Source organism: Eulemur rufifrons, chromosome 17 (assembly GCF_041146395.1).
Source record: "Eulemur rufifrons isolate Redbay chromosome 17, OSU_ERuf_1, whole genome shotgun sequence".
In the NCBI taxonomy this organism is placed as follows: Eukaryota; Metazoa; Chordata; class Mammalia; order Primates; family Lemuridae; genus Eulemur; species Eulemur rufifrons.
The window spans coordinates 45,072-70,406 of record NC_090999.1 but is presented as its reverse complement, the minus strand read 5'-3'; the positions used below and the strand labels follow the sequence as shown (position 1 = coordinate 70,406).

The following is a 25,335-nucleotide window of genomic DNA, read 5'->3' as shown; positions in this document are numbered from 1 at the left end:
GCCGGGCATGGTGGCGCATGCCTGTAGTCCCAGCTACTCGGGAGGCTGAGACAGTAGGATCGCTTGAGCTCAGGAGTTTGAGGTTGCTGTGAGCTAGGCTGATGCCACGGCACTCACTCTAGCCTGGGCAACAGAGTGAGACTCTGTCTCAAAAAAAAAAAAAAAGGCCAGGGAAAAGAGGACGCTAGCCAGAGAGCAGGGCACAGCCCGGAAAACTTTCTCAGGTTGTCTCACCATGGACTGCAGATGTGACCCCCCAAATGGTTGGTCCGACTGCCCTAGGGAAAGGCTTCCAAGCTTTTCTGATTTTCCTACAGGACTATGAGAAATCCAGAGCACTGAGGGCAGAAGGGGCAGGAACACCATGCTGCTGCTTTTCAGTCCAGTTACTGGAACGCCCAGACATTCAAACTGGACGTCAGCCTATCTCCTGAATATTACCTACCTCAAGATATGGTACATATTTATCTGTGATTATAGCTATATCTGAGCCCACTGGGGAACATCAGCCAATGGGACCTTTGATATCCATCTTACCTAGCAACACGGTAGCATTTCTGAGGAACCTGAAAAGACTTAAGGCTTTCTTCCAGGATGCATTTATTTTTCAGGTTGTGTTTTTTTTCCCCCAGATTGTTTTGATTATCGTCTTTTTTTCCCCAGGAAACTTAATTGATCTGATTCTTTTTTTTTTTTTTTTTTTTTTTTTTGAGACAGAGTCTCACTCTGTTGCCCAGGCTAGAGTGAGTGCTGTGGCATCAGCCTAGCTCACAGCAACCTCAAACTCCTGAGCTCAAGCGATCCTCCTGTCTCAGCCTCCCGAGTAGCTGGGACTACAGGCATGCACCACCATGCCCGGCTAATTTTTTCTCTGTATATATATTTTTTAGCTGTCTATATAATTTCTTTCTATTTTTAGTAGAGATGGGGTCTCGCTCTTGCTCAGGCTGGTCTCGAACTCCTGAGCTCAAACGATCCGCCCACCTCGGCCTCCCAGAGTGCTAGGATTACAGGTGTGAGCCACCGTGCCCGGCCAGATCTGATTCTTGAAAGAGAATTTCTGAGATTTAGAGCGAAAGGTCCCAGGGTACACCATTTTCTATAATCTATTCCAAAAAGAAATATTTAAAAAGAAAGCATGAATACCACTTAGAAAAATAAAAAATTTGAAATGTGAAACATTTAAAAAAGTGTAACTTTTAAAACTTAGAGCTTAGATCCATCCCCAGAGATTCTGGTTTAATGTTTTTGTAAAAATTTAAAAAGCAATTTAGATGCTCACTCATGATTGAGAACCAGCATGCTAAATATTGTTTCTTCCTAATGTGACTTGTGTAGCACCGTCACCTAAAATCCCAAATAATTCATTTAAAACAATATGGTACAAATACTGCTGTAACTAAGGCTTACAATAGTACATTTTTCATCAGCATTTGTCTAAAAATGCAGGTGAACCAAGAGAAAGTCCAACTTTATATTAGACTGCTCGTCGTTTGGCTTTTAAGTCACTTGAAAGTAACTGGGACTAAAACTAGTTTTATTTGAATAGTCCTTAAAAACAATAAAAACTTTCAAATGATTCAAATGGCAGTTTCTTGCCTGAAACAAACCAACGTGAACATTAATCACAAGTAAGAGGCTTCTTAAGATTGTGTAGAACATATATGTGAAGAGTGGTAAATAAGTAGGTATTTCAAAAGAAACGTTTCAGGTATGTTGATATTAAATGATATTAAACTTGATATTTCCAAACATATAAGAGAAATGATAAATTATAAGTACAGTAGAAAAAAATTACTTTAGACTTTATATTGTCTATAATTTAAAAAGATAACATCTCTAATGGTAAATACACCTCCTCCCAAAACCTATTAAATTTGCCATCAATGGAAATCCCAAATAAATTATTCTTATTTTTTGACCAGGCAGTTAAAATAAGCATATTTTATATTAATTGGGGAAGGGCCCCATGTCAAAATTCAATTGAAAATTAAGGACTTGCTCTCTCAAACAGCATTTTTCAGATGCACTTTTGAGATAGAAAAACAATAAGCAGGTAAATCAAGAATCTACTAAAAGAGAAAACTAAAAAATTCATAATAGCTTTCAAACTGAGAGAGCTTCTCTATACTTAGCCTTCCTTAAAAAATTTGTTTTCTAAAATCTTTCCATAGCTATCAAATATGAGAAAATCATATTTAATAACCCACTGGAACATTACTGTGGATGGCTGTCAGGATGATCTGGATCTGTGGATGCTATAACTCACTTGATCTGTTACTCTCTTCACCACATGCTTCTCATGAAATGGTATTTTATTTTAGATGACAGTGCACACCTAATGGAATTCTGAAGCCTTAACATTTACCACAGCTTTCAAGAAATTAGCTATTTCAATGTAAATTGAACTTATCCAGGAGAAGGCATGTTAAAAGATTCCTCAAGACAATGACTTCCCCTTTGAAGACAAGAATGCTTTAATGTTGGAGTTAATTCCAAGTGTTTTCAAACATTTTTCTCCATTACATAAGTATTAAAATAAAGATCATAGGTCTCCCCACCTCCACTGCTCCTGCCTCAAGTTATCTTTATAATGTGAGCTACCGTAGTGACAGCAAGAAAATGAGCCAATTATCCACACTTGTTCTTAGATTGCCAGCTATCATCACCAGTGAAATTGGAATTAACTAGAACTTTATATATGGAATGTTTTGATTACCAGGAGTTTCCTAATATCCTTGCCTTTCCACCTCCTGCTTTTGTAGGTAGAATGAGCATAGTTTTTATATTCTGTTAATATTACATACTTTTGGAGACTTATAAAAGTACATTGGGAACATGAAGGCATATCAGTACAAAGACCCAAGAGGTTGATGGGTTTTAGGGAGACAGAATAGCATAACATACTACAGGTTTGGTAGTCATACCCATGGATTGAAACCAATTTGATTATGTCTGTGTGAACTTGGGTACCAGCAATTTAACTATGTCTCTTCCCTTATTATAAAATCGTTATAACAACATTCCCCTCATGATGCTGTTGTGAAGACTAAATGGAAAATGTACACTGCCTAGTATGGAAGATGCTCAATGATGGACATATTAAAAAAAAAAAAATGGTAGTGCCACAGGCACTGTTTGTGATAAAACCTAGCTTGCTAGAAACTGCTTGCAAAGTGGACTTGCAAAGTGATCTAATGTGCATAGTCAAATTAAAATGTATGTAAGTCAGATTCTCTAACTATAAACCATAGTATCTAACTAAATTTTTTTAAGTAGTATTTTTAATCCCACTTATGAGAATTAATGTGACAAGCTCTCAACAGAAATCCATTGAAAAATATTTGTATATCTTGCTTTTATGTCCATATGATAAATGCTTAACCTAAGAAAGAAGATCCTACATTCTTTAAATTATATTTTAAATTTACTTAACATACAAGTTGACCAAACCAGGAAAAAAAAAAAAAAACCCAACACTGAAAACTTTTAAATGGGTCTACCTTTCACTTAAATGCCCAGATAATATCTGGAGAATATAGTATATGTTTGATATTTAATACAGGTCTACTTTTTAACAGAGTACTGTAAAAAATTAACATAAGAAAGTTGCTTTTAGGCCAGGAGTGGTGGCTCATGCCTTAATCCTAGCACTCTGGGAGGCTGAGATGGGCAGATTGCTAGAGGTCAGGAGTTCGAGACCAGCCTGAGCAAGAGCGAGACCCTGGCTCTACTAAAAATAGAAAGAAATTAGCTGGACAACTAAAAATATATAGAAAAAATTAGCCGGTCATGGTGGCACATACCTGTAGTCCCAGCTACTCAGGAGGCTAAAGCAGCAGGTTTGCTTGAGGCCAGGAATTTGAGGTTGCTGTGAGCTAGGCTGATGCCAGGGCACTGTAGCCAAAAAAAAAAAAAGTAAGTTGATTTTAAAAACCCTCAGGTGGTTAATATAGTAAAAAAGTTACAAATTAGAATAAAGTTTAAATCATCAGTGCTAACACCTCCTAAGTAATTTTAACTCAAATACAATGTATCTTAATTCAGCTTCTGTTCCACAGTACCCTGGACTTATTCTCTTCTGTTACACTTTATTGTGCTTCCTTCAGTAATTGGGTTACTCTGAACTATAAAGTCTGCAATGGCAAGAACTCTCTTATCTTGTTCACCTCAGCACCTAGCAAGTGTATGGCACATAGCAGAGTTTCAATAAATAACAATGTATTAATAAATGAAGTTAAGACATTAAAATTGCATATATTCTACTTGTACAAAAAATGCAATTTTAATGTGATTTTATGAAACAGATTTAATTATGAAGTAACTTGAACTATAAAAGCATTTATTTACAATAAAACTAGCTTACCTACTATACTTATTATTCAGTTTAAAAAATAAAACTTTGTGTACAAGTTTTCAGCAACACACATTTTCCAACTAACATATAAGATAATGTGATCTGGAAATGTATCTCTCTCATTTCTGAAGAACATATAGATAACAGTCTATGTGACTCCTTCAAAACTCTGATGCAACAGTATTCTATTACCTTCATCATTTCTCTTTTTAGTTTTACATAAAGGTAAACAAACTTTTAGCCATTTATGGAGCAAACAGTCTGGACAATTGCTGATGCTACCAACTGTAAGTGAAATCTGCCACATACCCAGTGCAAATGCAACTTTACAATGATTTAATAGTGTGAATAAATTGCTTCAGTGTTTGCACATAAGGGTATTTCTATTGCTTCTGATCAAACACATTTAAAAGATCTTACCCTGCACCTTAATTGTGAAAATATATTCCAAGATGCTAAATTTCCCTTAAAAGAAACCTGAGTTAAAAATCAGAATACTACTCTGAAATAGAAAATATACAAAAAAGAAAGATTAAATATCTAATTAGATTCTTTGTTGAATTGAGTTAAATATCTAATTTCCTAAGTTTCCCTGCTAAAGTATGTAATGGATTTTACAAATACTAAGAAAACTCCAAATAATTTTTATGTTATAGACTATTTCTTTCCATTTGTAACTAATTTTTATATTAAAGCTCGTATAGCATTTTCACAATATAAACTAAGTAACTTTTTATGAATTTCCTACAGAAAAAAACATAACAGCAGGTACCTACGCACACATAAGCTCTTTCTTTAAAGCAATACTTCATTTCTGTATATGTTTTAAAAATTAAAGTTAAGCCATGATTACTCAAAAAGACTACTTTATTGAGTATTTAGATTTAGAGTCTTATCTCTCTCCCATTATCTTCATTTCTATCATTTACCTCTTATTCCAGGGATTCTCAAACTTTCATGTGACACAGATCACATTCTCTCTCAAAACATCTGATTCCCCCACTTCTGTTCTGTGTGTGTTTTTCTGTTTGTCATGCAATGGGATGGGATGAGGGGTGTGTTACAAGGAGGTGAACCTTCTATAACTTAAAGGAGGACTGCTATGCTTTTAAGATAACACGTAAGGGTTTTAAGTGAGATAATATATGTAAATAATTGCACAGTGGCTGATATACAGTAGATGGACAATACATGATATTAACACATATTATTGTAACTCATCTGTGTTATAAAATCGTAGACACCAAAACATTTCAAAAACCAAGACTACTGGAGGGCAAAACACTGACAACCTGCAGTGCAACCTCTGCACAGAGTCTCTGCGCCAAAGCAGATTCATACTTGTTTTGAAATATGACAGTGGCACTGCAAGTAAGTAACTCAAAGTTAATACGTGAGAGATACAAGTAGACATTGAACTCAAATCAGTTACTTTTTACTTCTTGTGAAAATTCCTAGTAAAAATGTTGGTAAGGGATTAAGGACAAGAATACTCCCTACACACCATGTATGACATGCGGTACTATGTATACACCGTTGTCTATGACACCAAGCATTTCATATACACTGTATGAGACAACAGGTAGCGCTTGCATACACAGCGTGACAAGGACAGTGTGTACACACAGTACATAACACTAGGTACTATGTACACACTGTATATGGCATTGGGTACTGTGCAATACTGTATATGACACTCGGTCCTGCATACACAGCTTAAGTGACAAGGATGCTGTGTACACAGCATGACTCTGAGTACATACCACATACGACCCCGCACAGGGCGCCGTGTAAAACACCAGGTGCTGTGCACACCCCGCAAAGCGGACACACACACACACACACACACACCGCAAGCGCCTCCACAGCTGGCTCTGAAGAAAAGCGCGAGGCAGGACAGAGCAAAGGAAAGTTCGCGGCCGGCCGCCCCCAAGGAGCCCCTCGTCCCAGCGCGGCCCGGCAGCTTCTCCCCAGAGCTCCGGCGGGAGGAGGCGGCGAACCCCACAGGACAGTCCCGGAGGCCCGCGAGGACCCGTTGAGGCAGCGGCGGCCTCGCTCCCGGGGTCGCCCGCAGCCCCCCGGACACGCACAGACCCCCGCCTGGCCTCGGCCCCACCCTGCGCCGGGGCTCCCACTGCCCACGGCGCCCGGAGCCCGCGAAGCGTCCTGTCCTCTCCGCCCTCCGCACGCCGGGCCCGCGCTGCCGCCGGCCCCACCGCGCACGGCCCGAGGCCTGGCCGGGCGGGCGGCGCGGGGCCCAGCGGGCGTGCTCACGCGACTCCGCGGCTTCCCGGCCCGAGCAGGCCCCGCGCCGTCCTCCCGGGCCTCCGCCCCGCGCCCCCGGGCTTTCCCCACCATTGTTCTCCGGCTCCGCCGCCCCGCGCCCGGCCCTCCCTCCGGAGGCGCCTGTTCCCGCCGCCCGGCGCCTCTGGGGCCTCAGCCGGGGACCGGCGGGCTCGGGGCCCGGGGGCGCCATGTTGGCCGCCCGCAGCCTCAGAGGACGCCACGGTCGCACCGGGCGAGGCCAGGAGGCGCGGGGGCCCTGCAGCCGGCACTTACTGTGTGTCCTCACCAGCCGCGGCCGCGTCCAGGCGGGAAGTTAAGCGCCGTCGCCGGGAAAGTTGGCGTCCCCACGGGCCGCTCCTCCCTGCCGCCCGGCTGCCCGGGTAGGCTGTGCCCGCTGGAGCCCTGCACGCGGCTCCTACCTCCGCTCCGGCCGGCTTCCGCGACGCTGCCCGCAGCCGCTTCAGCACGTCCTGCGCAACCACAGGCGCCCTCCGTCCCCACAGGCACCAAGGCGGCAGTCGGCGTCCGCGGTCCTAGCGCCGCTGGTTCTGCAGGCAACAAAACCGGCCACCTGGTTTTAATATCTTTTTAATCCGTGGTCAAGAGGAATTGCAGACAGGTGCTACATTCCCATTCCGTGCATATGCAAACAGGACTGCAACAAGGACAGGACCAGCCGTTACCAATTTGGCAAGGTCACCCCAAATCTGCGTTCCAAGTAGGTTGTCTATCAAAGTCAGTCTGTATCTGACATCTAACGGGAGGAGATGCCATACACCTGTGGTTTAAGGCAGTATCAGCGATAAGCATACTTTTATAATGCTCACAAATTTTCCCTCTTGTCCTTTCTCCTAGGAGTTTGGAAGGAAGACCTTTCAGCTAAAATGTTTTGCTCTGGTTATCAGTCGGCATATGTACTTATGCTTAGTTTCAGTTACCAGCAGTCAAGTGAGGTCTGAAAATAGGCAAGTACAGCACAGTAAGTTATTTTGAGAGAGAGAGAGAGAGACCACATTCACATAACTTTTGTTATAGTGTTTTGTTATAATTCTTCCATTTTATTATTATTGTTGTAAATCTCTTATTATGCCTAATCTATGAATTAAACTTTATCATAAACATGTATGTGTAGGAAAAAATCATAGTATAAGTAAGGTTTGATAGTATCCTGGTTTCAGGCGTCCACAGGGGGCCTACCTGAGAATCATGGGAAAGACACTACGGGGCCCCACCTCCTCTTTCGCTGGGCGTGGAGGCTCCACCTCCTCCCAGAATTGGCTCAGGATTCCCGGCTTCTCCCCCATATGATGTGGCCATCCCACCTCCCTTCATGCAGGGCCTGGCAGCCCCGCCTGCTCTAACGGAGGAGGTGGTGCATTGGCTAAACCGCCCTCCCTCTGGGCAAGGGGCCCTGCCTCCTCTCAAACACAGCATTGTGGCCCCAACTCCTCTAACAGTGTTTGGGACGCAACGGCCCCTCCTCCTCTCACGCAGGGCATGGCAGGCACACCCCTCTCACGCTGGATTCGGGCCCCTACCTCCTCTTATCTGGAGTATGTAGCCCCACCTCCTCTTCCGTGGCGCAAGGGGGCCCCACTTCCTCGCAGGATTGTCTTAGGAATCCTGACTCCTCCCCCATAGGGCGTGGCCATCCCACCTCCATTCATGAAGGGTGCAAAAGCCCCGCCTGCTCTCACGGTGGGAGGGATGCAGTGGCTAAACCTCCTGTCACTCTGGACAAGGGGCCCTGCCTCCTCTCTAACAGGGCGTTGTGGCTCCACCTCCTCTAACAGTGGGTGGGAGGGCTTGGCCCCTCCTCTCACGCAGGGCACGGCAGCCCCACCTCCTATCACTTGGGATTCGGGACCCCACTTCCTCTCATATATGGTAGGGGACTCCACCTCCTCTTCTGTGGGGCATGGGGCCCCACTTCCTCCCACGATTGGCTGAGGAGTCCTGGCTCCTCCCCCATTGGGCGTGGCCATCCCACCTCCCCTCATGCAGGTCAAGACAGCCCTGCCTGCTCTAATGGCGGGGGCGGGGGGTGCCTTGGTTTAACCTCCTATCACTCTGGGCAAGGGGCCCCGCCTCCTCTCAAGCAAGGCGTTGTGACCCTGCCCCTTCTAACAGTGGGTGGGACGCGTTGGCCCCTGCTCCTCTCACCCAGGGCACAGAGGGCTGCCTCCTGTCAAGCAGGGCGCAGGTGCGTCGCTTCCTCTCAGGCAAGGCATGGCAGCACCGCCTTCTCTGATGCGGGTCATGGGGCCCCTCCTCTTCTGTGGGGCAGGTGCATTGGCCCCTCCTCCCCTCACGCAGGACACAACCACCTAACCTCTTCTCAAGCAGGCACAGAGAGCCACCTCCTGTCAAGCACGGACCAGGTGTCCAGCCTCCTCTCAGGCAAGGCATGGTGGCACCACCTCCTCCGATGCAGGGCACAAGGTCCCTCCTCTTCTGTGGGGGAGGCACATTGGCCCCTCCTCCTCTCACGCAGGACACAGCAACCCCTCCTCCTCTCACGCAGGGCGGGACGGCAGCCTCATATCAACCAGTTCGCAGGGGCCGTGCCTCCTCTGATGCAGGGCACATGGCTCCCCCTCCTCTCACACATGATTCGGGTCCCCACATCCTCAGGCAGGGTACGGGGAACCACCTCCTCTCCGATCGGGCATGGGGGCCCCAATTCCTCCCAGACATGGCTCCTGCCCCATAGGGCGTGGCCACCACACCTCCCCCCATGCAGGACGCGGCAGCCCCGCCTGCTCTAACGGTGTTGAGAGCGCATTGGCTAAATCTCCTCTCACTCGGGGCAAGGGTCCCTGCCTCCTCTCAAGCAGCGCGTTGTGGCCCCGCCTTTTCTAACAGTGGGTGGGATGCGTTGGCCCCATCTCCCCTCATGCAGGGAATGGGTCCCCACTTCTCACGCAGGACATGGCAGTCCCAACAAGGCTTATCTGTTCGTTGTCCAACATTCTCTAAATCCAAGAGTTGGGGACTGGCCTACAGAGCAGGGCTCATCTCTGGAGTTTGTACGGTTCCCTAAGTCCCTGGAAGGAAATGGCCTAAAGGGCAGGGCTCATCTCTGGGCAACATCAGGTTCCCTAAATCCCTTGGGGTCTGGCCTACAGACCAGGGCTCAACTATTGGGATGTCCCAGAGCCCCTAAATCCCTGGGGGGGGCACAGGCCCCCAGAACAGAGTTCATCTGTGGGATGTCCCAGGTTCCCTAAATTCCAGGGGGCCTGGCCTACAGAATAGGGCTCATCTGTATGCTGTCCCAGGATCCCTAAATCCTTTGGGGGACTGGCCTACAACCAGGTCTCATCTGATGGCTGTCCCACGTTTCCTAAATTCTGGGGGGGGGGGACTGGGCAACAAAGCAGGGCTCATCTGAGCACTGTCCCAGGTTCTCTAAGTCCCAGAAAGGGACTGGTCTACAGACCAGAGCTCATCTCTGGGCAGCCCCAGGTTCCCAAAATCCCTGGGGGCCTGGCTACAACCAGGGCTCCTCTGTGGGCTGTCCCTGGTCCCAAAAAAAGCTGAGGGCACTGGCCTACAGCCCAGGGATCATCTGTGGGACGTCCCAGAGTCCCTAAATCACGGGGGATGGGAGGGGACAGTCATACAGACAAAGGCTCAACTGTGGGTTGTCCCAAGTTGCCCAAATACCTTGGGGACTAATTTACAGACCAGGGCTCCCCTGTGGGCTGGCTCAGTGCCCAAACTCCCTGGGGAAGACTAGGCTACATACCAGGACTCACCTGAGGGATGTCCCAGGTTCCCTAAATCCCTTGGGGGACTACCCTACAGACTACAGCTATTCCAGTTCCTCAGAATCCTTGGGGGCCTGGCCTTCAAACAGGGCACCTCTGTGGGATGTCCCAGGTTCCCTGAATCCCTGGGGGTGACTTGTGTACACACCAAAGCTTCTCTGTCGGGTGGCCCAGGTTGCTGAAATCACTGTGGGACTGTCTACAGACCTGGGCTCCTCTGTGGACAGTCCCAGGCTCCCTAAATCCCTGATGGGCCTAGTCAACACACCAGAGCTCATCTGCTGGATGTCTGAAGATCCCTAAATCCCTTAGATGACTGGTTTACACCCCAGGGTTCATCTGTGGGCTGTCCCAGGTTCCCTAAATCCCTGGGGGTACCTATGTAAAGACCAGGACTCATCTCTAGTCTGTCTGAAGTTCCCTAAATCCCTGGGGGAGGGCGGATTCAAGAACAGGGTTCATCTGTGGACTGTCCCAGGTTCCCTAAATCCCTGCGGGGACTGGTCTACAGACCAGAGCTCATCTGTGGGATGTATCAGGTTTCCTACATCACCCTGGCAGAACTGGCCCACGGACCGGGGCTCATATGGGGGATGTCCCAGGTTGCCAAATACCTGGGGTGCCTGGGCTACAGACCACAGATCTTCTGGGGACTCTCCCAGGAGTCTCAATTTGTGGGAGACCGTGATAGCCACTTAGATTCCCTTAATGCATGTCTTTCTTCCTTTTCTGGCAGAGATCAGGATCTCGCTGGGGAGGGCATCTAAAAAGGCTTATTCTCCCTGGCTCCTGCACATCCCAGGGTGGGGTCCAGACTAAGGGATGAGCCGAGGGCCGCTGGAATTCCTGGGCTGACCTGGAAGGGAGGAGCAGCCGTTACCCGTCTCTTCCTTGTTATCAGGTGTGGAGCCTGTGTGTGATGGCCGGAGCCCCTGCTGCTACAGTGCACCAGGAGGCTTTTCCAGCGGGCGCTGTGGGAGCTAGGACGAAGGCGGCAGGACACCGGGGTTGGCTCTCCCTTCCCACACAGGGTACCTCAGTCATTTCTGGACACATAGAGGCTCCAATCTTCCACCCTAAAGTCTCACTCCTCTGAGCTCCCCTGAGCTCGTTCGTCGGGAATGTGGCTACCTCTACCGTATGATCTGTGCTGAGGGAGGTGAGTTGCGTTCACAACCTCAAAAACTGTAGGTCGAAGGGCTCCTTTCCTGCTTTGTATGGAAGGGTCTTCCCCAAACTTCATTTGAATTCACAAGAGCAACCTGCACCCAGCCCCAGGCCCGTGCTGACCTCACACAGTCCTGTGTCGCTACAGGCGGCCTGGGCAGGGGAGCGGCCCAGGATGTGCAAGGGTGCACACCCCATGGTTGGGAGTGGGGCCCCCTCGTCCTGGTCACTCCCTGACAGACACCAGCAACTGTGCCTGTGCAGACTCTGCACCAAGGTCGCAGGTCACAGGGAGTCCTCACAGACTCCACCAACTGTGACTGCTCAGAGTCCTGGCCAGGATCACAGGTCGTCCTGACACAAGCAACTGCACCTGCTCAGAGTCCACGCCCAGGTCACAGGTCGTCCGAAATTCAAATGCCAACGACAATGACATACCCCGTCACACACATTACAGAGGCTAGTATTTAAAAAAATGGAGCCCCTGATTTGGGGTTCACGGTGCTGACCTGGGAGAGTGTGCCTGCTGCAAAACACGCGGTAAAACACACGGGAGAACTTACCGTGAAGCAGCAGACCTCACACGGCAAGGACGCCGGAGACTCTGAAGGCGGGACACAGAGGACGTTGCGCTGCGCCGCCAGGTTCCCTGGCAGGACGGAATTACTGTAAGGAAAATGCGTTCATGAGCAACCACCTGAACACCCTGCCAGTGACACAGAGAGGACAGCGACCTCCCTCACAGAGGCTGAGCCAGACCCACGTCCAGCTCAGAGGCTGCTACCCCATTGGGGCGGAGAGGCCACTGCGAGGACGTGACACCCGTGGCCACCACGTCCTGGGCGTGGGGGACCTCGGTGGAGTGGAGACTGCGGGTGCCCCGTTTCCACATGTCCACACGGAGCCCCTCTGGGGTCTCTGAGGACCAGCCACCCCTCAGCAGGTGGCTGAGGACAGGAAGGCGGTGCCCGCGGGGCTCGGACGGGAAGGCCGCACTAACCCTCGGGGCCTGGCGTCTAAGGGCGGACGGGGAGGACGCGGTCGCTTTGGGTCTGAGGCCAGGCCGGCAGACCAGAGGACGCTAACGTGGTGGCACCGCGTCCTCTCACGCCGCGGGCACAGCCGCCGCGGGACATCAAGGGCGCTGCGCCACCTGGTGGCTCGCGCCGGCACTGCAGCCCTCGCTGCTCATCGGGGCGGGGACGGCGGCCAACACTCCCCCCTGGCCTTGCCGGAGAACCAGTGAGACTCCGAGTTCAGCGTCTTCCCAGCCAGGATCTGGAAATTGAAAATCAGATGGGCTCACTGTCCTGTGTCTTTCAGAAAAACGGGGAGGGAGGGCACCATTAAGGGAAAACATATGGAATGAAATAAGTGTAGCTATAAACTTTACAACTGACATCAAAATTCATTCAAAACCGTCCTCACACTTCAACTGCAATGCAAAACTTTAAAGATTCGGGGAAGAAACAAAAAAGAAAATTTACATGGCCATGGGTTTGGTGTTGACACAACAACAAAAAGAATCTGATCCACAACGGAAAAAGAATACCATGGCTGTGATAACGTTCAATAGCCATCCTCTGTGAAAGACCAAATTCAGAGAATAAAAAGACAAGCCACAGAATGATAAGAAATACGTGCAAAATACATACCGGAGGAACAATTCACATTCTACATAGAAAAAGAAGTCTTAAAACTCAACAATAAGAAGACAAACTCCTCGATTAAAAAGGGGTACAGATCTCAACACACACGTGACCAAAGAACATATATAGATGGCAAATAATCCTACAAAGAGATGCTCAGCATCATGTATCGTTAGGGAATAGCAGATTACAACAGCAATGAGATACCAGAGCACACCTGCAAGAATGACTAAACTCTTTAAAAAAAAACAACAACAAAAAAAAGAACAAACCACTGCTGGAGGAAAGGCAGGAATTCTCATTCATTGCTGGGAGAATGCATCATGCTACACAGTCACTCTGGAAGACAGCGTAGAAGACTAGAATATGCCACCCCAAGATATAGCTCTTTTTCTTGTCGTTATTGTTTTGGACAGGGTCTCTGTGACCCAGGCAGGAGTGCAGTGGCACGAACACAGATCACTGCCACCCTGAACTTCCACGCTGGAGCGATCCTAAGCCTCCCAAGTAGCTGGGACTACAAGCATGAGCCACTACTGCCACATAAATGTTTGTGTGTGTGTACGGATGGGTCCTTGCTATATTGCCCATGGGTGACGGGCATGCAGACCAGGGCTCATCCGTGGGATGTCCCAGATTCTCTACATGTCGGTGAAGGGGGGGTGGGGGACTGGCCTACAGACCAAGGCTCAACTGTGGGAAGTCCCAGGTTCCCTAAATCCCAGGGGGGACTGGCCTACACAGCAGGGCTCATCTGTGGGATGTCCCAGGTTCTCTAAATCACAGGGTGGGAGGGGGCTACAGACCAAGGCTCAACTGTGGGACATCCGAGGTTCCCTAAATCCCTGGGGGGGCCTGGCCTGCAAACCACGGATTAGCTGTGGGATGTCCCAGCTTCCCTAAACCCCTGGGGGGACTCACCTACAGACCAAGGCTCCTCTGTGGGCTGCCCCAGGTTCCCAAATCCCTGGGGGGCACTGGCCTACAGACCAGGGTTCACTAGGGAATGGTCCAGGTCCCCTTAATTCCTGGGGGGGACTGGCGTACATACCAGAGCTCATCTGTGGGCTGTCCCATGTACCCTACATCCCTAAGGGGACTGGCGTACAGACCACGGCTCATCCTCAGGATGTCCCAGGTCTTTAAATACCTGGGGGTACTGATCTACAGACCAGGGATCATCTGTGGCCTGTCCCAGGTTCCCTAAATCCCTGTTGGGGAGTGGCCTAAAAACCGGGGCTCCTCTGTGGGCTGTCCCAGTTCCCACAAATCGCTGAGGAGACTAGCCTACAGCCCAGGGCTCATCTGTGGGACGTCCCAGAGTCCCTAAACATCTGGGGACGACAGGTCTATAAACCAGGGCTTATTTGTGGGACATCCCAGGTTCCCTAAATCATGGGGGCCGGGGGGGGGCATTGACATAGAGACAAAGGCTCAACTGTGGGATGTCCCAAGTTGCCCAAATACCTTGGGGACTAATTTATGGACCAGGGCTCACCTGTGGGCTGGCCCAGTGCCCAAACGCCCTGGGGAAGACTAGGCTACATACCAGGACTCACCTGAGGGATGTCCCAGGTTCCCTAAATCTCTTGGGGGACTATCCTACAGACTTCAGCTATTCCAGGTCCCCACAATCCCTGGGGACCTGGCCTACAACCAGGGCACCTCCGTGGGATGTCCCAGGTTCCCTAAATCCCTGGGGGTGACTTGTCTACACACCAAAGCTTCTGTGTCAGGTGGCCCAGGTTGCTGAAATCACTGTGGGACTGTCTACAGACCAGGGCTCCTCTGTGGGCTGTCCAGGTTCCCTAAATCCCTGTGGGGACTGGCCTATACAGCATAGCTCATTGCGGGATGTCCCAGGATCCCTAAATCCCTTGGGGACGGGTCTACACACCAGGGTTCATCTGTGGGCTGTCCCAGGTGCCCAAAATCCCTGGGGGGACTGGCCTACAGCCCAGGGCTCCTCTGTGGGACGTCCCAGAATCCCTAAATATCTGGGGAGGACAGCCCTATAAAACAGGGTTTATTTGTGGGACGTCCCAGGTTCCCTAAATCATGGGGGACGGTAGGGAGGCAATGACATAGAGACAAAGGCTCAACTGTGGGATGTCCCAAGTTGCCCAAATACCTTGTGGACTAATTTACATACCAGGGCTCGCCTGTGGGCCGGCCCAGTGCCCAAACTCCCGGGGGAAGACTAGGCTACGTACCAGGATTCACCTGAGGGATGGCCCAGGTTCCCTAAATCTTTGGGGGACTATCTTGCAGCCTACAGCTATTCCAGGTCCCCACAATCCCTGGGGACCTGACCTACAACCAGGGCACCTCCGTGGGATGTCCCAGGTTCCTTAAATCCCTGGGGGTGAATTGTCTTCACTCCAATGCTTCTCTGTCGGGTGGCCCAGGTTGCTGAAATCACTGTGGGACTGTCTACAGACCAGGGCTCCTCTGTGGGCTGTCCAGGTTCCCTAAATCCCTGCAGGGACTGGCCTACACACCAGAGCTCATTGCGAGATGTCCCAGGCTGCCTAAATCCCTTGGGAGACGGGTCTACACCCCAGGGTTCATCTGTGAGCTGTCCCAGGTGCCCTAAATCCCTGGGGGGACTGGCCTACAGCCCAGGGCTCATCTGTGGGACGTCCCAGAGTCCCTAAACATCTGGGGAGGACAGGCCTATAAACCAGGGCTTATTTGTGGGACGTCCGAGGTTCCCTAAATCATGGGGAATGGGGGGGCACTGACATACAGACAAAGGCACAACTGTGGGATGTCCCAAGTTGCCCAAATACCTTGGGGACTAATTTACAGACCAGGGCTCACCTGTGGGCTGGCCCAGTACCCAAACGCCCTGGGGAAGACTAGGCTACATACCAGGACTCACCTGAGGGATGGCCCAGGTTCCCTAAATCTCTTGGGGGACTACCCTACAGACTACAGCTATTCCAGGTCCCCACAATCCCTGGGGGCCTGGGCTACAACCAGGGCACCTCTCTGGGATGTCCCAGGTTCCCTAAATCCCCGGGGGTGACTTGTCTACACACTAAAGCTTCTCTGTCGGGTGGCCCAGGTTGCTGAAATCACTGTGGGACTGTCTACAGACCAGGGCTCCTCTGTGGGCTGTCCAGTTTCCCTAAATCCCTGTGGGGACTGGCCTACACACCAGACCTCAATGCGGGATGTCCCAGCCTCCCTAAATCCCTTGGGGGATTGGTCTACACCCCAGGGTTCATCTGTGGGCTGTCCCAGGTGCCCTAAATCCCTGGAGGGACCGGCCTACAGACCAGAGCTCATCTGTGGGATGTATCAGGTTTCCTAAGTCACCCTGGCAGAACTGGCCCACGGACTGGGGCTCATATGTGGGATGTCCCAGGTTGCCAAATACCTGGGGTGCCTGGGCTACAGACCACAGATCTTCTGGGGACTCTCCCGGGAGTCCCAATTTGTGGGAGACCGTGACAGCCACTTAGGTTCCCTTAATGCATGTCTTTCTTCCTTTTCTGGCAGAGATCAGGATCTCGCTGGGCAGGGCATCGAAGAAGGCTTATTCTCCCTGGCTCCTGCACATCCCAGGGTGGGGTCCGGACTAAGTGATGAGCCGAGGGCCGCTGGAATTCCTGGGCTGACCTGGAAGGGAGGAGCAGCCGTTACCCGTCTCTTCCTTGTTATCAGGTGTGGAGCCTGTGTGTGATGGCCGGAGCCCCTGCTGCTGCAGTGGGCCAGGAGGCTTTTCCAGCGGGAACTGTGGGAGCTAGGACGAAGGCGGCAGGACACCGGGGTTGGCTCTCCCTTCCCACACAGGGTACCTCAGTCATTTCTGGACACATAGAGGATCCTGTCTTCCACCCTAAAGTCTCACTCCTCTGAGCTCCCCTGAGCTCGTTCGTCGGGAATGTGGCTACATCTACCCTATGTTCTGTACTGAGGGAGGTGAGTTGCGTTCACAACCTCAAAAACTGTAGGTCGAAGGGCTCCTTTCCTGTTTTGTAGGGAAGGCTCTTCCCCAAACTTCACTTGAATTCACAAGAGCAACCTGCACCCAGCCCCAGGCCCGTGCCACCTCACACAGTCCTGTGTCGCTACAGGTGGCCTGGGCAGGGGAGCGGCCCAGGATGTGCAAGGATGCACACCACATGGGTCAGAGTGGGGCCCCCTCCTCCTGGTCACTCCCAGACAGACACCAGCAACTGTGCCTGTGCAGACTCTGCACCGAGGTCGCAGGTCACAGGGAGTCCTCACAGACTCCACCAACTGTGACTGCTCAGAGTCCCGGCCAGCGTCACAGATCGTCCTGACACAAGCAACTGACCCTGCTCAGTGTCCACGCCCAGGTCACAGGTCGTCCGAAATTCAAATTCCAACCACAATGACATACCCTCTCACACACACTAGGGAGGCTACTATTGAAAAAGAATGGAACCCCTGATTTGGGGTTAACGGTGATGAGCTGGGAGCGTGTGGCTGCTGCCAAACACACGGTCAAACACACGGGAGGACTTACCGTGAAGCAGCGGACCTCACACGGCAAGGACGCCGGAGACTCTGAAGGCGGGACACAGAGGACGTTGCGCGGCGACGCCACCTTCCCTGGAAGGACGAAATTGCTGTCAGGAAACTACGTTCATGAGCAACCACATTAACACCCTGCCAGTGACACAGAGAGGACAGCGAACTCCCTCACAGAGGCTGAGCCAGACCCACGTCCAGCTCAGAGGCTGCTACCCCACTGGGGTGGAGAGGCCACTGCGTGGACGTCACACCGGTGGCCACTACGTCCCGGGCGTGGGGGACCTCGGTGGGGTCAGGAGTGTGGGTGCCTCATGTCCACTGGCCCCACAGAGCCCCTCCTGGGTCTCTGAGGACCGGCCGCCCCTCAGCAGGGGGCTGTGGACGGGAAGGTCGCACTCACCCTCGGGGCCTCCCGTCTCAGGGCGGACGAGGAGGACGCGGTCGCTTCGGGTCTGAGGCCAGGCCGGCAGGCGGCATGGAGGCGGCCTCCGCGGGACGACGCGAACGTGGCAGCACGGCGTCCTCTCACGCCGCGGGCACAGCCGCCGCGGGACATGAAGGGCGCTGCGCCACCTGGTGGCTCGCGCCGGCACTGCAGCCCTCGCTGCTCATCGGGGCGGGGACGGCGGCCAACACTCCCCCCTGGCCTTGCCGGAGAACCAGTGAGACTCCGAGTTCAGCGTCTTCCCAGCCAGGATCTGGAAATTGAAAATCAGATGGGCTCACTGTCCTGTGTCTTTCAGAAAAACGGGGAGGGAGGGCACCATTAAGGGAAAACATATGGAATGAAATAAGTGTAGCTATAAACTTTACAACTGACATCAAAATTCATTCAAAACCGTCCTCACACTTCAACTGCAATGCAAAACTTTAAAGATTCGGGGAAGAAACAAAAAAGAAAATTTACATGGCCATGGGTTTGGTGTTGACACAACAACAAAAAGAATCTGATCCACAACGGAAAAAGAATACCATGGCTGTGATAACGTTCAATAGCCATCCTCTGTGAAAGACCAAATTCAGAGAATAAAAAGACAAGCCACAGAATGATAAGAAATACGTGCAAAATACATACCGGAGGAACAATTCACATTCTACATAGAAAAAGAAGTCTTAAAACTCAACAATAAGAAGACAAACTCCTCGATTAAAAAGGGGTACAGATCTCAACACACACGTGACCAAAGAACATATATAGATGGCAAATAATCCTACAAAGAGATGCTCAGCATCATGTATCGTTAGGGAATAGCAGATTACAACAGCAATGAGATACCAGAGCACACCTGCAAGAATGACTAAACTCTTTAAAAAAAAAAAACAACAAAAAAAAGAACAAACCACTGCTGGAGGAAAGGCAGGAATTCTCATTCATTGCTGGGAGAATGCATCATGGTACACAGTCACTCTGTAAGACAGCGTAGAAGACTAGAATATGCCACCCCAAGATATAGCTCTTTTTCTTGTCGTTATTGTTTTGGACAGGGTCTCTGTGACCCAGGCAGGAGTGCAGTGGCACGAACACAGATCACTGCCACCCTGAACTTCCACGCTGGAGCGATCCTAAGCCTCCCAAGTAGCTGGGACTACAGGCATGAGCCACTACTGCCACATAAATGTTTGTGTGTGTGTACGGATGGGTCCTTGCTATATTGCCCATGGGTGACGGGCATGCAGACCAGGGCTCATCCGTGGGATGTCCCAGATTCTCTACATGTCGGTGAAGGGGGAGGTGGGGGACTGGCCTACAGACCAAGGCTGAACTGTGGGAAGTCCCAGGTTCCCTAAATCCCAGGGGGAACTGGCCTATACAGCAGGGCTCATCTGTGGGATGTCCCAGGTTCTCTAAAGCACAGGGTGGGAGGGGCCTACAGACCAAGGCTCAACTGTGGGACATCCCAGGTTCCCTAAATCCCTGGGGGGGGGGCTGGCCTGCAAACCACGGATAGCTGTGGGATGTCCCAGCTTCCCTGAACTCCTGGGGGGACTGACCTACAGACCAAGGCTCCTCTGTGGGCTGTCCCAGGTCCCACAAATTGCTGAGGGGACTGGCCTACAGCCCAGGGCTCCTCTGTGGGACGTTCCAGAGTCCCTACACATCTGGGGAGGACAGGCCTATAAAACAAGGCTTATTTGTGGGACGTCCCAGGTTCCCAAAATCATGGGGGCCGGGGGGGGGCACTGACATACAGACAAAGGCACAACTGTGGGATGTCCCAAGTTGCCCAAATACCTTGGGGACTAATTTACAGACCAGGGCTCACCTGTGGGCTGGCCCAGTGCCCGAACGCCCTGGGGAAGACTAGGCTACATACCAGGACTCACCTGAGGGATGGCCCAGGTTCCCTAAATCTCTTGGGGGACTACCCTACAGACTACAGCTATTCCAGGTCCCCACAATCCCTGGGGGCCTGGGATACAACCACGGCACCTCTCTGGGATGTCCCAGGTTCCCTAAATCCCCGGGGGTGACTTGTCTACACACTAAAGCTTCTCTGTCGGGTGGCCCAGGTTGATGAAATCACTGTGGGACTGTCTACAGACCAGGGCTCCTCTGTGGGCTGTCCAGGCTTCCTAAATCCCTGCGGGGACTGGCCTACACACCAGAGCTCATTGTGGGATGTCCCAGGCTCCCTAAATCCCTTGGGGGATTGATCTACACCCCAGGGTTCATCTGTGGGCTGTCCCAGGGGCCCTAAATCCCTGGGGGGACTGGCCTACAGCCCAGGGCTCCTCTGTGGGACGTCCCAGAGTCCCTAAACATCTGGGAAGGACAGGTCTATAAAACAGGGTTTATTTGTGGAACGTCCCAGGTTCCGTAAATCTTGGGGGACGGTAGGGGGGCACTGACATACAGACAAAGGCTGAACTGTGGGATGTCCCAAGTTGCCCAAAAACCTTGGGGAATAATTTACAGACCAGGGCTCACCTGTGGGCTGGCTCAGTACCCAAACGCCCTGGGGAAGACTAGGCTACATACCAGGACTCACCTGAGGGATGTCCCTGGTTCCCTAAATCATGGGGGACGGGGAGGCACTGATATAGAGACAAAGGCTCAACTGTGGGATGTCCCAAGTTGCCCAAATACCTTGGGGACTAATTTATAGACCAGGGCTCACCTGTGGGCTGGCCCAGTGCCCAAACGCCCTGGGGAAGACTAGGCTACATACCAGGACTCACGTGAGGGATGGCCCAGGTTCCCTAAATCTCTTGGGGGACTACCCTACAGACTACAGCTATTCCAGGTCCCCACAATCCCTGGGGGCCTGGGCTACAACCAGGGCACCTCTCTGGGATGTCCCAGGTTCCCTAAATCCCTGGAGTTGACTTGTCTACACACCAAAGCATCTCTGTCGAGTGGCCCAGGTTGCTGAAATCACTGTGGGACTGTCTACAGACCAGGGCTCCTCTGTGGGCTGTCCAGGTTCCCTAAATCCCTGGGGAGACTAGCCTACACACCAGAGCCCATCTGCGGGATGTCCCAGGCTCCCTAAATCCCTTGGGGGATTGATCTACACCCCAGGGTTCATCTGTGGGCTGTCCCAGGTTCCCTAAATCCCTGGGGGGACTGGCCTACAGCCCAGGGCTCATCTGTGGAAAGTCCCAGAGTCCCTAAACATCTGGGGAGGACAGGCCTATAAACCAGGGCTTATTGGTGGGACGTCCGAGGTTCCTTAAATCATGGGGGATGGGGGAGCACTGACATACAGACAAAGGCTCAGTTGTGGGATGTCCCAGGCTGCCCAAAAACCTTGGGGACTAATTTACAGACCAGGGCTCACCTGTGGGCTCGCCCAGTACCCAAACGCCCTGGGGAAGACTAGGCTACATACCAGGACTCACCTAAGGGATGTCCCAGGTTCCCTAAATCTCTTGGGGGACTATCCTACAGACTACAGCTATTCCAGGTCCCCACAATCCCTGGGGATATGGCCTACAACCAGGGCACCTCCGTGGGATGTCCCAGGTTCCCTATATCCCTGGGGGTGACTTGTCTACACACCTAAGCTTCTGTGTCGGGTGGCCCAGGTTGCTGAAATCAATGTGGGACTGGCTACAGACCTGGGCTCCTCTGTGGGTTGTCCCAGATTCCCTAAATCCCTTGGGGACCGGCCTACAGACCAGAGCTCATCTGTGGGATGTATCAGGTTTCCTACGTCACCCTGGCAGAACTGGCCCACGGACTGGGGCTCATATGTGGGATGTCCCTGGTTGCCAAATACCTGAGGTGCCTGGGCTACAGACCACAGATCTTCTAGGGAGTCTCCTGGGAGTTCCAATTTGTGGAAAACCGTGACAGCCACTTAGGTTCCCTTAATGCATGTCTTTCTTCCTTTTCTGGCAGAGATCAGGATCTCACTGGGCAGGGCATCGAAGAAGGCTTATTCTCCCTGGCTTCTGCACATCCCAGGGTCGGTTCCGGACTAAGTGATGAGCTGAGGGCCGCTGGAATTCCTGGGCTGACCTGGAAGGGAGGAGCAGCCGTTACCCGTCTCTTCCTTGTTATCAGGTGTGGAGCCTGTGTGTGATGGCCGGAGCCCCTGCTGCTGCAGTGGGCCAGGAGGCTTTTCCAACGGGAGCTGTGGGAGCTAGGACGACAGCGGCAGGACACCGGGGTTGGCTCTCCCTTCCCACACAGGGTACCTCAGTCATTTCTGGACACATAGAGGATCCTGTCTTCCACCCTAAAGTCTCACTCCTCTGAGCTCCCCTGAGCTCGTTCGTCGGGAATGTGGCTACATCTACCCTATGTTCTGTACTGAGGGAGGTGAGTTGCGTTCACAACCTCAAAAACTGTAGGTCGAAGGGCTCCTTTCCTGTTTTGTAGGGAAGGCTCTTCCCCAAACTTCACTTGAATTCACAAGAGCAACCTGCACCCAGCCCCAGGCCCGTGCCAACCTCACACAGTCCTGTGTCGCTACAGGTGGCCTGGGCAGGGGAGCGGCCCAGGATGTGCAAGGATGCACACCCCATGGGTCAGAGTGGGGCCCCCTCCTCCTGGTCACTCCCAGACAGACACCAGCAACTGTGCCTGTGCAGACTCTGCACCGAGGTCGCAGGTCACAGGGAGTCCTCACAGACTCCACCAACTGTGACTGCTCAGAGTCCCGGCCAGGGTCACAGATCGTCCTGACACAAGCAACTGATCCTGCTCAGTGTCCACGCCCAGGTCACAGGTCGTCTGAAATTCAAATTCCAACCACAATGACATACCCACTCAAACACACTAGGGAGGCTACTATTTAAAAAGAATGGAACCCCTGATTTGGGGTTAACGGTGATGAGCTGGGAGCGTGTGGCTGCTGCCAAACACACGGTCAAACACACGGGAGGACTTACCGTGAAGCAGCAGACCTAACACGGCAAGGACGTTGGAGACTCTGAAGGCGGGACACAGAGGACGTTGCGCGGCGACGCCACCTTCCCTGGAAGGACGAAATTGCTGTCAGGAAACTACGTTCATGAGCAACCACATTAACACCCTGCCAGTGACACAGAGAGGACAGCGAACTCCCTCACAGAGGCTGAGCCAGACCCACGTCCAGCTCAGAGGCTGCTATCCCACTGGGGTGGAGAGGCCACCGCGTGGACGTCACACCCGTGGCCACCACGTCCCGGGCGTGGGGGACCTCGGTGGGGTCAGGAGTGTGGGTGTCTCATGTCCACATGTCCCCACGGAGCCCCTCCTGGGTCTCTGAGGACCGGCCGCCCCTCAGCAGGGGCCTGTGGACGGGAAGGCGGTGCCCGCGGGGCTCCGACGGGAAGGTCGCACTCACCCTCGGGGCCTCGCGTCTGAGGGCCGACGAGGAGGTCGCGGTCGCTCTGGTCTGAGGCCAGGCCGACAGGTGGCATGGAGGCGGCGCCTGCGGGGTGACGCTAACGTGGTGGCAAGGCGTCCTCTCACGCCGCGGGCACAGCCGCCGCGGGACATGAAGGGCGCTGTGCCCTCTCGTGGCCCGCGCCGGCACTGCAGCCCTCACTGCTCATCGGGGCGGGGACGACGGCCAACACTCCCCCCTGGCCTTGCCGGAGAACCAGTGAGACTCCGAGTTCAGCGTCTTCCCAGCCAGGATCTGGAAATTGAAAATCAGATGGGCTCACTGTCCTGTGTCTTTCAGAAACACGGGGAGGGAGGGAACAATAAAGGGGAAAACATATGGAAGGAAATATGTGTAGCTATAAGCTTTACAACTGACATCAAAATTCATTCAAAACCATCCTCACACTTCAACTGCCATGCAAAACTTTAAAGATTCGGGGAAGAAACCAAAAAGAAAATTGACGTGGCCTTGGGTTTGGTGATGGGTTTTAACACACAACAACGAAAAGAATCTGATCCACAACAGAAAAAGAATACCATGGCTGTTATAACGTTCAATAGCCATCCTCTGTGAAAGATCAAATTCAGAGAATAAAAAGACAAGCCACAGAATGATAAGAAATACGTGCACATTACCCACCGGAGGAACAATTCACATTCTACATATAAAAAGAAGCCTTAAAACTCAACAATAAGGAGACAAACTCCCTGATTATAAAGCGGTACAGATCTCAACACACACGTGACCAAAAACATATATAGATGGCAAATAATCATACGAAAAGATGCTCAGCATCATATACCGTTAGGGAATAGCAGATTACAGCAGCAATGAGATACCAGAGCGCACCTGCTAGAATGACTGAACACTTAAAAAAAAAAAAAAACACATAAAAAGCACAAACCACTGCTGGAGAAAAGGCAGGAATTCTCATTCATTGCTGGTAGAATGTACAAGGGTACACAGTCACCCTGGAAGACAGCGTAGAAGACTAGAATATGCCACCCCAAGATATAGGTCTTTTACTTGTCGTTACTGTTTTGGACAGGGATTCTGTGACCCAGGCAGGAGTGCAGTGGTACGAACACAGATCACTGCCACCTTCAACTTCCACGCTGGAGTGATTCTAAGCCTCCCAAGTAGCTGGGATTACAGGCATGAGCCACTACTGCCAAATAAATTTTTATATGTGTGTACGGATGGGTCCTTGCTATATTGCCCAAGGCTGACTGGCACGCAGACCAGGGCTCATCCGTGGGATGTCCCAGATTCTCTACATGTCGGGGGGTGGGGGGTGGATTGGTCTACATGCCAAGGCTCAACTGTGGGAAGTTCCAGGTTCCCTAAACCCCAGGGTGTCTGGTCTACACAGTAGGGCCCATCTGTGGGACATCCCAGATTCCCTAAACATCTGGGGAGGTCAGGCCTATAAACCAGGGCTTATGTAAGGGACGTCCCAGGTTCCCTAAATCACGGGGCGGGAGGAGGGCGACTGACATACAGACAAAGGCTCAACTGTGGGATGTCCCAAGTTGCCCAAATACCTTGGGGACTAATTTACAGACCAGGGCTCACCTGTGGGCTGGCCCAGTGCCCAAACTCCCTGGGGTGACTAGGCTACATACCAGGACTCACCTGAGGGACGTCCCAGGTTCCCTAAATCTCTGAGGGACTACCCTACAGACTACAGCTATTCCAGGTCCCCACAATCCCTGGGGGCCTGGCCTACAACCAGGGCACCTCTGTGGGATGTCCCAGGTTCCCTAAATCCC

General features: G+C 51.7%; 1 long non-coding RNA gene across 3 annotated transcripts in view; it reads right to left on the bottom strand.

Annotated features, from left to right (window-relative positions):
* Positions 1 to 18,235, bottom strand: part of LOC138398098 (uncharacterized) — an 89,212-nt gene extending 70,977 nt beyond the window's left edge. For 2 of the 3 annotated variants that reach the window (XR_011235930.1, XR_011235928.1), the window contains exons 1-4: positions 12,584 to 12,863; positions 12,147 to 12,249; positions 7,063 to 7,191; positions 3,807 to 3,897 (exon numbers count right to left, since the gene is read on the bottom strand). This is a non-coding gene — a long non-coding RNA (uncharacterized lncRNA). Of the gene's footprint in view, positions 1 to 3,806; positions 3,898 to 7,062; positions 7,192 to 12,146; positions 12,250 to 12,583; positions 12,864 to 18,141 lie in introns of those variants that run through there. The other variant, XR_011235929.1, reaches the window with a different exon arrangement.
* Between the last annotated feature and the right edge of the window lie 7,100 nt (positions 18,236 to 25,335).